At 52.8% G+C, this 13,153-nt stretch overlaps 1 long non-coding RNA gene across 1 annotated transcript; it reads left to right on the forward strand.

Moving 5' to 3' along the window:
- Window positions 1-6,053: 6,053 nt before the first annotated feature.
- LOC119933320 lies at window positions 6,054-10,673 on the forward strand. Its single transcript, XR_005452538.1, has 3 exons — window positions 6,054-6,080; window positions 8,381-8,512; window positions 10,128-10,673. It is a non-coding gene; the product is annotated as an uncharacterized LOC119933320 (long non-coding RNA).
- Window positions 10,674-13,153: the final 2,480 nt, after the last annotated feature.

Raw genomic sequence — 13,153 nt, forward strand, 5'->3', positions numbered from 1 at the left:
ATAGGAGCGACGAGGGCTGTACAGAGGGTAGGTGGGCCTTATAGGAGCCGAATGTGTGGGGTGGAGGAGGAAGGCAATTGGAGCTGCCAGGCAGGGCATGGTGCCCGAAAGCCGGGCAGAAAGCTGCCACAGCCCAAAACGGAAGAGGAGGAGGAGAAGACAAAAAGGGCAAAGAGTCGGGGGTCGTAGTTTCATGTATAGGCAGCAGATGCCACCTGGACCCGCCAGACCCTGGGAATGGCTGGTCCGGTCCGTTCCTGTCCATTCTCCCCTCACCGCCCCCGGGGGCCCAGGCGCCTTCCAAGCGGCCAATTCCTCTCCCAAACCCCGTGTCCCCTCCCTCAAGGCCGGCTCAGCCCGGCGGGGGTCAATGCGGCCAGGCCCCTGCCTCCGTTCCGGCAATCCCCGCGGCGGTCGCAGGGTGGCGCCGTGCAGCCACGTGTCCCGGGGAGGGGAGGACCGGGCCGGGCCGGGCCCGGGGGAGTGGGGGGAGCTGGGGGGACGGGGCGGCGGGGGGGACGCCCCTTCTGGGAAGCTCAAAGGTCAGGAAGGCCTTGCAGCTGCTGGGAAGGAGATGCTGACGGTCGGTCGGTCGGTCGTCTCACCCGGCCCTGCTCCTCGACCTTTCCCCCACCAGCTTCGAAGCAGGGAGTAAAGGCGCACACACTGACCCCGGCTTTGGGCAGCGGGCTGGGAGCCAGGGACAGAAAGGCCCTGGGCCTGAGAGGAAGGCAGCTGGGGCCGGGGTGGGGGTCCCTAACCTCATCCCCCGCCACCCACCACCACCACTGTGTCTTCCCCCAAGTGTAAGTCGCTCCCCCAGCCTTCTCCTCCCCCACGTTTCCTCTCTGACTCGTCTGTTTTTTCCGTTCCCGAGAGATCCCGGCACAGACGCCAAGGGCTCGGCCCGTCAGGTCCCACCACGGCCTTGACACTGTGGTCCCACCACGGCCTTGACGGTGCCTCTGCCTCTGGGTTCTGTCTCTGTCCCGTTATCTGTCTCTGCTCCGTTCATTCATTCAATCGTATTTATTGAGCGCTTAACTGTGTGCAGAGCACTGTACTAAGCGCTTGGGAGAGTACAATTCGGCAACACATAGAGACGGTCCCTACCCAACAACGGGCTCACAGCCTAGAAGGGGGAGACGGACCACAAAACAAAACATGTGGACAGGGGTCAAAACCCTCAGAATAAATAGTATTATAGCTAGAATATACATATATATATACATTCATTCAATCATATTTATTGAGCGCTTAACTGTGTGCAGAGCACTGTACTAAGCGCTTGGGAGAGTACAATTTGGCAACATATAGAGACAGTCCCTACCCAACAACGGGCTCACAGCCTAGAAGGGGGAGACAGACCACAAAACAAAACATGTGGACAGGGGTCAAAACCCTCAGAATAAATAATATTATAGCTATAATATATATATATATATTCATTCATTCAATCGTATTTATTGAGCACTTAACTGTGTGCAGAGCACTGTACTAAGCGCTTGGGAGAGTACAATTTGGCAACATAGAGAGACAGTCCCTACCCAACAACGGGCTCACAGCCTAGAAGGGGGAGACAGACCACAAAACAAAACATGTGGACAGGGGTCAAAACCCTCAGAATAAATAGTATTATAGCTAGAATATATATATATATATATATATATATATATATATATATTCCATTCAATCATATTTATTGAGCGCTTACTGTGTGCAGAGCACTGTACTAAGGGCTTGGGGCGTCTCTTCGGTCTCTATCTCCATCTCTCCCGAGGTCACCCTACGCGTCCCCGCTATGTCCATCTGGGTGTCTCGGCCCCGCTCCCGGCCCCCCGGGGTCTCCAGTGTTCCCGGTCTTCTGGAACGGCTGTTGAGGGGGACAGGAAGTAAAGACTATGAATAACTCGGGCCTCCCTCCAACCTGGAGCCAGGAATAAAAGTGGCCCCAGGAGGTGGGAGAGTGGGGGAGAAGCAGGGGTGGATTGGGTAGATAGGGACAGAGAGAAACAAACTAACCGCCCCCCAACCGCTCCGTCGGCCTCCTCAGTGTCCGTCCCCTGCCCCCCTCGCACTCCTCATCAGGAAACAGTGGCTACAGGAGGAAACCGGTGAAGGGGCGAAGGGCCGCAGGGACCGGCCAGCTGCAGCCCGTTCCTGAGGTGAGTCACCTAGGATTCATTCAGTCAGTAAGTTGTATTTATTGAGCGCTTACTGTGTGCAGAGCGCTGGACTAAGCGCTTGGGAAGTCCAAGTTGGCAACATCTAGAGACGGTCCCTACCCAACAGCGGGCTCACAGCCTAGAAGGGGGAGACAGACCACAAAACATGTGGACAGGTGTCAAGTCATCAGAATAAATAGAAATCAAGCTAGATGCATGTCATTAACAAAATAAATAGAATATGTACAAGTAAAATAGAGTAATAAATCTGTACAAGCATATATGCAGGTGCTGTGGGGAGGGGAAGGAGGTAAGGAAAAAGGGGGCACAGTCTGGGAAGGCCTCCTGGAGGAGGTGAGCCGCTCACATCCCCTGTTCCACCCTGCCCCCAGTCCCTCCCACCCTTATACGGCACTCTTCATTCATTCATTCATTCAATCGTACTTATTGAGCACTTACTGTGTGCAGAGCACTGTACTAAGCGCTTGGGAAGTACAAGTTGGCAACATAGAGACGGTCCCTACCCAACAGCGGGCTCACAGTCTAGAAGTCACCCCTCAGTCCCACTCTGCTCAGCACCTCTCCCCATTCTCATTCCATCCACACCTCCACCACTGGGTCCCTGCACCTTTTTTTTTTATGGTATTTGTTAAGCACTTACTATGTGCCAGGCACTGTACTAAGCGCCAAGGTAATGTACAGCACTGTAGATTGTAAGCCCATTGTGGGCAAGGATTGCCTCTGTTGCTGTATTGTACTTTTCAAACGCCTAATACAGTGCTGTCCACACAGTAAGCGCTCAATGAATGAATGAATGAATGCGTTGGGGAATACACAAGTTCATCAATCAATCAATCAATCGTATTTATTGAGCACTGTACTAAGCGCTTGGGAAGTACAAGTTGGCAACCTATAGAGACAGTCCCTACCCAACAGTGGGCTCACAGTCTAGAAGGGGGAGACAGAGAACAAAACCAAGCATATTAACAAAATAAAATAAATAGAATAGATATGTACAAGTAAAATTAATAGAGTAATAAATATGTACAAACATATATACATATATACAGGATACATACATATATACAGGTTGGACGCAGTCCCTGTCCCACATGTGGCTCACTCTGTGAGGCCCAGAGAAGTGAAGTAACTTGCCCAAGGTCACACAGCAGACAAGATGGGGAGCCGGGATTAGACCCACGTCCTCCTGACTTCCAGGCCTGAGCTCTAACCGCTAGGCCAAACTGCTTCTCCTGCTGCTTCCTGCCATCCCTTCCCATACTACTCGTGGCATTTATATATGTGCCAAGCACTGTACCAAGCACCGGGGTACAGTGCTCTGCACACAGTAAGCGCTCAATAAATACGATTGAATGAATGAATGAAATGTGGTATTAATAATAATAATAATAATGGCATTTATTAAGCGCTTACTATGTGTAAAGCACTGTTCTAAGCGCTGGGGAGGTTCCAAGGTGATCAGGTTGTCCCACGGGGGTGCTCACAGTCTTAATCCCCATTTTCCAGATGAGGGAACTGAGGCCCAGGGAAGTGAAGTGACTTGCCCAAAGTCACACGCGCTTACTATGTTCCAGGCATTGTAGTAAGTGCCGGGGTGGATACAAGCAAACCAGGATGGACACAGTCCCCGTCCCAGGTGGGGCTCCCGTTCTTGAAGACGGGGTTGGGGGTTTGGTTCGGGGGTAAAGTGAGTCCAGTAGAAGGAGATTTCAAGTTGGAGGTGGTAGGGGGGGAAGGTGGCTTCCCTGCTCCCACTCCCCTCCTCTGCTCTCCCCCGCCTTGCCCTAGCAAACTTAATAACCCTTTAGAGTTATCCAAACTGTAGAGTTTTAGAGAAACTTGTCACCCCCCTCTAAACTGTGAGCTCGTTGTTGGGTAGGGACCGTCTCTATACGTTGCCAACTTGGACTTCCCAAGCGCTTAGTACTTGGGAAGCACTAAGTACTCGTGGCTCTGCACACAGTAAGCGCTCAATAAATACGAATGAATGAATGAAATGTGGTATTAAGCGCTTACTATGTTCCAGGCATAGTAAATAACAATAATTTACTATTGTAGGTGCCGGGGTGGATACAAGCCAACCAGGATGGACACAGTCCCCGTCCCAGGAGGGGCTCCCGTTCTTGAGGACGGGGTTGGGGGTTTGGGTCGGGGGTAAAGTGAGTCCAGTAGAAGGAGATTTCAAGTTGGAGGTGGTAGGGGGGGAAGGTGGCTTCCCTGCTCCCACTCATCATCATCATCATCAATCGTATTTATTGAGTGCTTACTATGTGCAGAGCACTGTACTAAGCGCTTGGGAAGTACAAATTGGCAACATATAGAGACAGTCCCGACCCAACAGTGGGCTGCCCTGGCCCTGCCCCGGCACTGCAGTCCCTGCTCCAGCTGGGCCCCTGCCCGGATTTCCCCAGGGACGAGGAGGAGTTGGGGGGTCGCAGCTCCTTTGTTTTAATAATAATGGTATTTGTGAATTGCTTATTATGTGCCAAGCACTGTTGTTTTGGTCTTTTTCTTCACACGTGCTCGCTGAGGGAGTGGCTCAGTGGCAAGAGCCCGGGCTTTGGAGTCAGAAATCATGGCTTCAAATCCCGGGTCCGCCCATTGTCAGCTGTGTGACTTTGGGCAAGGCACTTACTTCTCTGGGCCTCAGTGACCTCATTTGTAACATGGGGATTAATCAATCAATCGTATTTATTGAGCTTGTACTGTATTTGTATACTGTATTTATACAGCGCTTAGAACAGTGCTTTGCACATAGTAAGCGCTTAACAAATGCCATCGTTATTATTATTATTGAGTGCTTACTGTGTGCAGAGCACTGGACTAAGCGCTTGGGAAGTCCAAGTTGGCAACATATAGAGATGGTCCCTACCCAACAGTGGGCTCACAGTCTAGAAGATTAAGACTGTGAGCCCCCCGCGGGACAACCTGATCACCTTGTACCCTCCCCAGTGCTTAGAACAGTGCTTGGCACACAGTCAGCTCTTAATAAATGCCATTCATTCAATCATATTTATTGAGCGCTTACTGTGTGCAGAGCACTGTACTAAGCGCTTGGAAAGTCCAAGTTGGCAACATATAGAGACGGTCCCTACCCAACAGTGGGCCATTATTATTAATAATAATTTATTTGTTAAGCGCTTACTATGTGCCAAGCACTGTTGTTTGGGTCTTTTTCTTCGCACGTGCTGGGTGGGGGAGTGGCTCAGTGGAAAGAGCCCGGGCTTGGTAGTCAGTTCCAATCCCGGCTCTGCCACTTCTCTTGAGAAGCAGCGTGGCTCAGTGGAAAGAGCCCGGGCTTTGGAGTCAGAGGTCATGGGTTCGAATCCTGACTCCGCCACATGTCTGCTGTGTGATCTTGGGCAAGTCACTTCACTTCTCTGTGCCTCAGTTCCCTCATCTGTAAAATGGGGATGAAGACTGTGAGCCCCACGTGGGACTACCTGATCACCCTGTAGCCTCCCCAGCGCTTAGAACAGTGTTCTGCACATAGTAAGCGCTTAATAAATGCCAATTATTATTATTCTCGGCTGTGGGACTTCGGGCAAGTCATTTCACTTCTCCGGGCCTCAGTTCCCTCATCTGGAAACTGGGGGTTAAGGTTGTGAGCCCCACGTGGGACAACTTTGTATCCCCTCAGAGCTTAGAACAGTGCTTTGCACATGGTAAGCGCTTAACAGATACCATCATTATTATTATTATTATCATCCCCAGGGCTCCGCCTCCCCCCACTTCCCCAGATTTGGGTCCCGCCTCTTCCCTCTTAAAGGGGCGGCGGTCCCTCGAGACCCCCGGCCAGTCGGAGCCGGCCCCATCGCGGGACGGGCCCCAGCCCGAACCCCGGGAAACCCGACAGAGGCTTCATCCTCATCCTCATCCTCATCCTTCCCCCAGGTGAGAAGCTCTTCGTGCAAGGAGAAGAAGAAGCGCGGTATAGCCGAGGCGGAGGGTCTGAGCACCAAGGAGGGGAGGAGAGGGAAGGGGAGGGAGCTGGCGGGGGACAGGGTTAAGCGCTTAGTACAGTGCTCTGCACATAGTAAGCGCTCAATAAATACGATTGATGATACAGGAGCGACCCCGGGGAGCAGGAAAGGGGGTCCCTGCGGCGGGGGGGTGGCCGTTATAGAGAGCGCCTAGAACAGTGCTCTGCACATAGTAAGCGCTTAACAAATGCCATTAATAATAATAATAATGGCATTTATTAAGCGCTTACTATGTGCCAAGCACTGTTCTAAGCGCTGGGGAAGTTACAAGGTGATCAGGTTGTCCCCCGGGGGGCTCCCAGTATTCCCAGACTGAGCCCCTGCCTTCCTCTCCCCCTCGTCCCCCTCTCCATCCCCCCCATCTTACCTCCTTCCCTTCCCCGCAGCACCTGTATTTATGTTTGTACAGATTTATTACTCTATTTATTTATTTATTTTACTTGTACATATCTATTCTATTTATTTTATTCTGTCAGTATGTTTGGTTTCGTTCTCTGTCTCCCCCTTTTAGACTGTGAGCTCACTGTTGGGTAGGGACTGTCTCTATATGTTGCCAATTTGTACATCCCAAGCGCTTAGTACAGTGCTCTGCACATAGTAAGCGCTCAATAAGTCTCTATATGTTGCCAATTTGTACTTCCCAAGCGCTTAGTACAGTGCTCTGCACATAGTAAGCGCTCAATAAATATGATTGATGATGATGATGATGATCCCCATTTGACAGATGAGGGAACTGAGGCCCAGAGAAGTGACTTGCCCCAAGTCACACAGCTGACAAGCGGCAGAGCCGGGGTTTGAACCCACGACCTCCGACTCCAATATTATAAGCAGCGTAGCGCAGTGGAAAGAGCTTGGGCTTTGGAGTCGGAGGTCGTGGGTTCAAATAGCTGGCAACTGGTGGTGACTTTGGGCAAGTCGCTTCACTTCTCTGGGCCTCGGTTCCCTCATCTGTCAAATGGGGATGAAGACTGGGAGCCCCCCCACCGTGGGACAACCTGATCACCTTGTAACCTCCCCAGCGCTTAGAACAGTGCTTTGCACATAGTAATCGCTTAATAAATGCCATCATTATTATTAGAGAGGGAAGGGAATTAGAGGCCGCTGAAGCTGGGTCTACGACCCATGAAGGGCGGTATAGCGGGAGCAGGAGGAGGGCAGAGGTAAAATATCTAGACTGTGAGACTGCGATCCCTAAATGGGACGGGGACTGGGCCCAACGCCATTGTCTTGCCTCTACCCCAGCGCTTAGTACAGTGCCTGGCACATGGTAAGCGCTTAGCTGAAGTTTCCGGGGAGACAGGTTATTGAAGGAGCGCTGTATCGAGGGCAGGAAGGGAGGTGGATCATTCATTCAATCGTATTTATTGAGCGCTTACTGTGTGCAGAGCGCTGGACTAAGCATCAGCGTGACTTCTCTCTGGGGAGCCCGGGTCGGGGCACTATATGGAGGGGTGTTGGGGAGCGTTATAGAGAGTGCGGCGGGCAGGCTCGAAGCGCGGCCCGATTCCCCTCTAGCGAGGCAAGTTGGGGGGCTCTACTAGGGGGGTCAGGGGGCGTTATAGAGGGAACGGTGGGCAGGTCAGAGGCGCCGAGAGAAGGAGGTTAAAGCTGCGCTGGGGAGGGGGTGCTGTTAGGGGAGCGCTATAGCCGGAAAGAGGGGGAGGGCAGGCTGCAAAGGGAGGAGGTGATGATGATGATGATCATCATCATCATCAATCGTATTTATTGAGCGCTTACTGTGTGCAGAGCACTGTACTAAGAGCTTGGGAAGTACAAATTGGCAACATAGAGAGACAGTCCCTACCCAACAGTGGGCTCACAGTCTAAAAGATGGCATTTGTTATGCGCTTACTGTGTGCCAAGCACTGTTCTAAGCGCTGGGGGGATACAAGGTAATCAGGTTGCCCCCACGGGGGGCTCACAGTCTTCATCCCCATTTTCCAGATGAGGTCACTGAGGCCCGGAGAAGTTAAGTGACTTGCTCAAGGTCACCCAGCTACCAAGTGGCGGAGTCGGGATTAGAACCCATGACCTCTGACTCCCAAGCCCGGGCTCTTTCCACTGAGCCACGCGGCTTCTCCTGTTTGTCACGGTGGAAGAGGGCCTCGAAAGGGGGCGGATAAGAGGGGTCGGGTGGCGTAGAGGGAGGCAGGCATCCGCGGAGGAGGAGGAGGGTGGGCTGGGGCCGCTGCTTAACGAAACTCTTTCCAGGTGCGAATCTGAACCCAGGACCACCACCACCCCCTGAGGCCTCGAGGCCCGGACCCCCTCCCCCATGACGCCCCTGATCCTCCTCCTCCTCTTGTTAGCCTCCGCACCTGGGGCCTCCGGCCGGTCCGACAGGTAAGAGATAATAAAATAATAATAATAATAATAGCATTTGTTAAGCGCTTACCTTGTGCCAAGCACTGTTCCAAGCGCTGGGGTAGATACAGGGTAATCAGCTTGTCCCACGTGGGGCTCACAGTCTTCATCCCCATTTTCCAGATGAAGTAACTGAGGCCCAGTTAAAGTGACTTGCCCAAAGTCACACAGCTGGCAAGTGGCGGAATCGGGATTAGAACCCACGACCGGGCTCCCCAGCCCGGGCTCTCGCCACTGAGCCACGCTGCTTCTACTGAGCGGGATGAGATGAGCGGGATACCCGGGGAGGGTGAGTTAGCAAAGCGATTTAGGGGGCCGGGGCCCGGAAAAACGTTTAGGGGAGGGAGGGTCGGAGGGGCCGGGGGTCAGGGTCAGAGGAAGAACCTACGGGAGAAATCAAGAGGGGGAGGGTGGGTTCCTGGGGAGGGGGGCGATCCGTGTAGAAAGAGCGTTATAGAGGGGAGGGTTTGCTGGGTGGGCCTCGGTCAGAAGGGGAAGGGTCTCTTGGCCCCCTCATCATCATCATCAATCGTATTTATTGATGAAGCGCTCAATAAATGCGATTGATTGATTATTGAACGCTTACTGTGTGCAGAGCACTGTACTAAGCACTTGGGAAGTACAAGCTGGCAAAATATAGAGACAGTCCCTACCCAACAGTGGGCTCACAGTCTAAAAGGGGGAGACAGAGAACAAAACCAAACATACTAACAAAATAAAATAAATAGAATTGATATGTACAAGTAAAATAAATAAATAAATAGAGAAATATGTACAAACATATATACAGGTGCTGTGGGGAAGGGAAGGAGGTAAGATGCGGGGATGGAGAGGGGGACGTGGGGGAGAGGAAGGAAGGGGCTCAGTCCCTCCTCGGGGCTCTGGGCCGTGGGGAAGGGGAAACGCGTGGGGGGCGGTAAGAGTGGGGGGGCGGCCTGGAGGAGGGGGTCCGGGGAAAGGGGCGGAAAGACTCTTCTAGCCTGTGAGTCCGCTGTCGGGTAGGGACCGTCCCTAGTAGTTGCCGAATTGTCCTTTCCAAGCGCTTAGCACAGTGCTCTGTACACAGGAAGCGCTCCCTAAATAGGATGGAATGGATGAGAGGGGGAGGAAGAGCCAGGGTTGGGGGGGGGGACCGGGGCAGGGGCGCGGAGCTGAGAGCCGGTCCTTTCCCCCGTGTCTCCCGTCCACCCTCGCCCCTGCGGCCCTCCCTCCGGGTGTGGGCGGCATTAGAGAAGCAGCGTGGCTCAGTGGAAAATAATAATAATAATAATGATGGCATTTATTAAGCGCTTACTATGTGCAAAGCACTGTTCTAAGCGCTGAGCTGTTCTAAGCGCTGAAAAGAGCCCAGGCTTTGGAGTCAGAAGTCATGGGTTCAAATCCCGGCTCACCAATTGTCAGCTGTGTGACTTTGGGCAAGGCACTTCACTTCTCTGGGCCTCAGTTCCCTCACCTGTAAAATGGGGATGAAGACTGGGAGCTCCCCGTGGGACAACCTGATCACCTTGTAACCTCCCCAGCACTCCCCAGAACAGTGTTTTGCACATAGTGAGTGCTTAATGAATGCCATTATTATTATGATTACTATTACTAGGAGCCCCCCCCGGACGGCGGGCCCGTCGCCAGGCCTGGCCGTCGGCCCTGGGCCCCAGCCCGCCCCTGCCTTCCCGCCGCTGCCACCTGGGCACCTGCCAGATCCAGAACCTGGCCAGCCTCCTCTACCGCCTCGGGGGCAACGCCGCCAAGGAGCCCTCCAGGAAGAACAGCAAGGGCACCTCGGACCCGCTGGGCTACGGCCGCAGGCGGCGGCGCAGGAGGAGGAGGAGGAGGAGGGGAGCCCCTGAACTCCCACCCGATGCCCGCCCAGGGGCCCTCTCCGCCCCACGGGACCCTGGAGGGATGGGGGGCAACCCTGGCCCTTCTCCCCTCCAGAGGAGGGGACCCAGGCCGCCCCGGATGCCCAACCTGGAGACCCTCCTCGCCCCCCACGTGCCCCTGTGGCCCGGGCACCTCCCCTTCCCGGACTGACCCTGCTGGGGTGGCCTTGGGAGGGTGGGGGGCGACTAGGCCCCACTCCCGGCTGGCATTTGGGGTCATTTCCCCAGGCGGGCCTGTCCTACCCCCTAATAAACGCTGACCCGGCAGGCTGGGTTTTTTTTTTTTTTCATTATGGCATTTGTTAAGCGCTTACTATGTTCCAGCCCTGGGGTAGAGTCAAGGTGGTCAAGTGGGGACACAGGCCCTGTCCCGCAGGGGGCTCACAGCCTTAAGGCAGTAATAATGATGGTACTTGTTCAGCGCTTACTATCAATCGTATTTATTGAACGTTTACTGTGTGCAGAGCACTGCACTAAGCGCTTGGGAAGTACAAGTTGGCAACATATAGAGACAGTCCCTACCCAACAGTGGGTTCACAGTCTAGAGCCAGGCACTGTACTAATAGGGACTATCTAAGTCACTTCAATAATGATGGCATTTATTAAGTGCTTACTATGTGCAAAGCACTATTCTAAGCGCTGGGGAGATTACAAGGTGATCAGGTTGTCCCACGGGGGGCTCACAGTCTTCATCCCCATTTTCCAGATGAGGTAACTGAGGCCCAGAGAACTGAAGTGACTTGCCCAAAGTCACACAGCTGACAGTTGGCGGAGCCGGGATTTGAACCCATGAACTCTGACTCTGAAGCCCGGGCTGTTTCCACTGAGCCACGCTGCTTCTCTGGGCCTCAGCTGCCTCATCTGTAAAATGGGGAGGAAGACTGTGAGCCCCCCGTGGGACAACCTGATCACCCTGTAACCTCCCCAGCGCTTAGAACAGTGCTTTGCACATAGTAAGCGCTTAATAAATGCCATCATTATTATTATTATTAAGCGGGAGGGGCCTTGGGCTCCAGTGGGTGGGGGATTCCCGCGGGGCCTGCCGTGAGTACTGGGGGGATCCGGAGCCCCTGGAAGGCATCAGAAAACTGGGCTAAGCCCTGGTGGGTGGGGGCGGCCTGTGACTCCCACTTGGAGTGACTGGGAAGGAAGTGGGGCGGGGGGGGGGGGGGCTGCGTTAACCCTTTCCCACCCAGGAGGAGCGGGAAACCGGAGCCAGAGACAGCTATAAATAGAGAGACAGAAGCCACAGGGTGGGAAGCGGAAATCAGGGGGACAATGAGGCCGGCCGGCTGGGCGTCCGGCAGGTGCTGGATGAAGGCCGCGCCCCCCCTTCCCCCTCCTCCAGCCCCCTCCCCGCCCAGGGACCCGCCTCCGCCGCCCCCCAACACCTGCACTCTCTTCCTCAAGGCCCCAGGCATCCTGCCCCCTTCCCAAGCCCCCGCCCCCAGCTTCTTTCCTGCATCCATTCGGTCTCATCTACTTACTGTCCTTGGCTCTCATTCATTCATTCCCCCCATCTTACCTCCTTCCCTTCCCCACAGCACCTGTATATATGTTTGTACATATTTATTACTTTATTTTACTTGTACATATCTATTCTATTTTATTTTGTTAGTATGTTTGGTTTTGTTCTCTGCCTCCCCCTTCTAGACTGCGAGCCCACTGTTGGGTAGGGACTGTCTCTATATGTTGCCAATTTGTACTTCCCAAGCGCTTAGTCCAGTGCTCTGCACATAGTAAGCGCTCAATAAATACGATTGATGATGATGATGATGATTCATTCAATCGTATTTATTGAGCGCTTACTGTGTGCAGAGCACTGGACTAAGCGCTTGGGAAGTCCAAGTCGGCAACCTAGAGAGACGGTCCCTACCCAACAGCGGGCTCACAGCCTAGAAGGGGGAGGCAGACAACAAAACAAAACATGTTAACAAAATAAATAGAATATGTACAAGTAAAATAAATAGAGTAATAAATACGTACGAACATATATACATATATACAGGTGCTGCGGGGAGGGGAAGGAGGTAAGGCGGGGGGGAGGGGGAGAAGGGGGAGAAGAAGGAGGGGGCTCAGTCTGGGAAGGCCTCATTCATTCATTCAGTCGCATTCATTGATTGAGCGCTTACTGTGTGCAGAGCACCGTACTAAGCGCTTGGGAAGGACATCTTTATTACTCTATTTTACTTGTACATATTTATTCTATTTATTTTATTTTGTTAGTATGTCTTGTTTTGTTGCCCATCTCCCCCTGCTAGACTGTGAGCCCCCTGTTGGGTGGGGACCGTCTCTATCTGTTGCCGATTTGGATTTCCCAAGGGCTTAGTCCAGTGATCTGCACACGGTAAGCTCTCAATAAATCATCATCATCATCATCATCAATCGTATTTATTGAGCACTTACTGTGTGCAGAGCACTGGACTAAGCGCTTGGGAAGTACAAGTTGGCAACATCTAGAGACAGTCCCTACCCAACAGTGGGCTCACAGTCTAAAAGGGGGAGACAGAAATAAATAAATAAATACGATTGAATGAATGAATGACAACCTGATCACCATGTATCCTCCCCAGCGCTTAGAACGGGGCTTTGCACATAGTAAGCGCTTAACAAATGCTATTATTATTATTATAACGCTTAGAACAGTGCTTTGCACATAGTAAGTACTTAATAAATGCCATTATTATTATTATTATTACAAGCCGGCAACCTATGGAGACGGTCCCTACCCAATAACGGGATC

This window comes from Tachyglossus aculeatus, chromosome 10, assembly GCF_015852505.1.
Source record: "Tachyglossus aculeatus isolate mTacAcu1 chromosome 10, mTacAcu1.pri, whole genome shotgun sequence".
Taxonomy (NCBI): domain Eukaryota; kingdom Metazoa; phylum Chordata; class Mammalia; order Monotremata; family Tachyglossidae; genus Tachyglossus; species Tachyglossus aculeatus.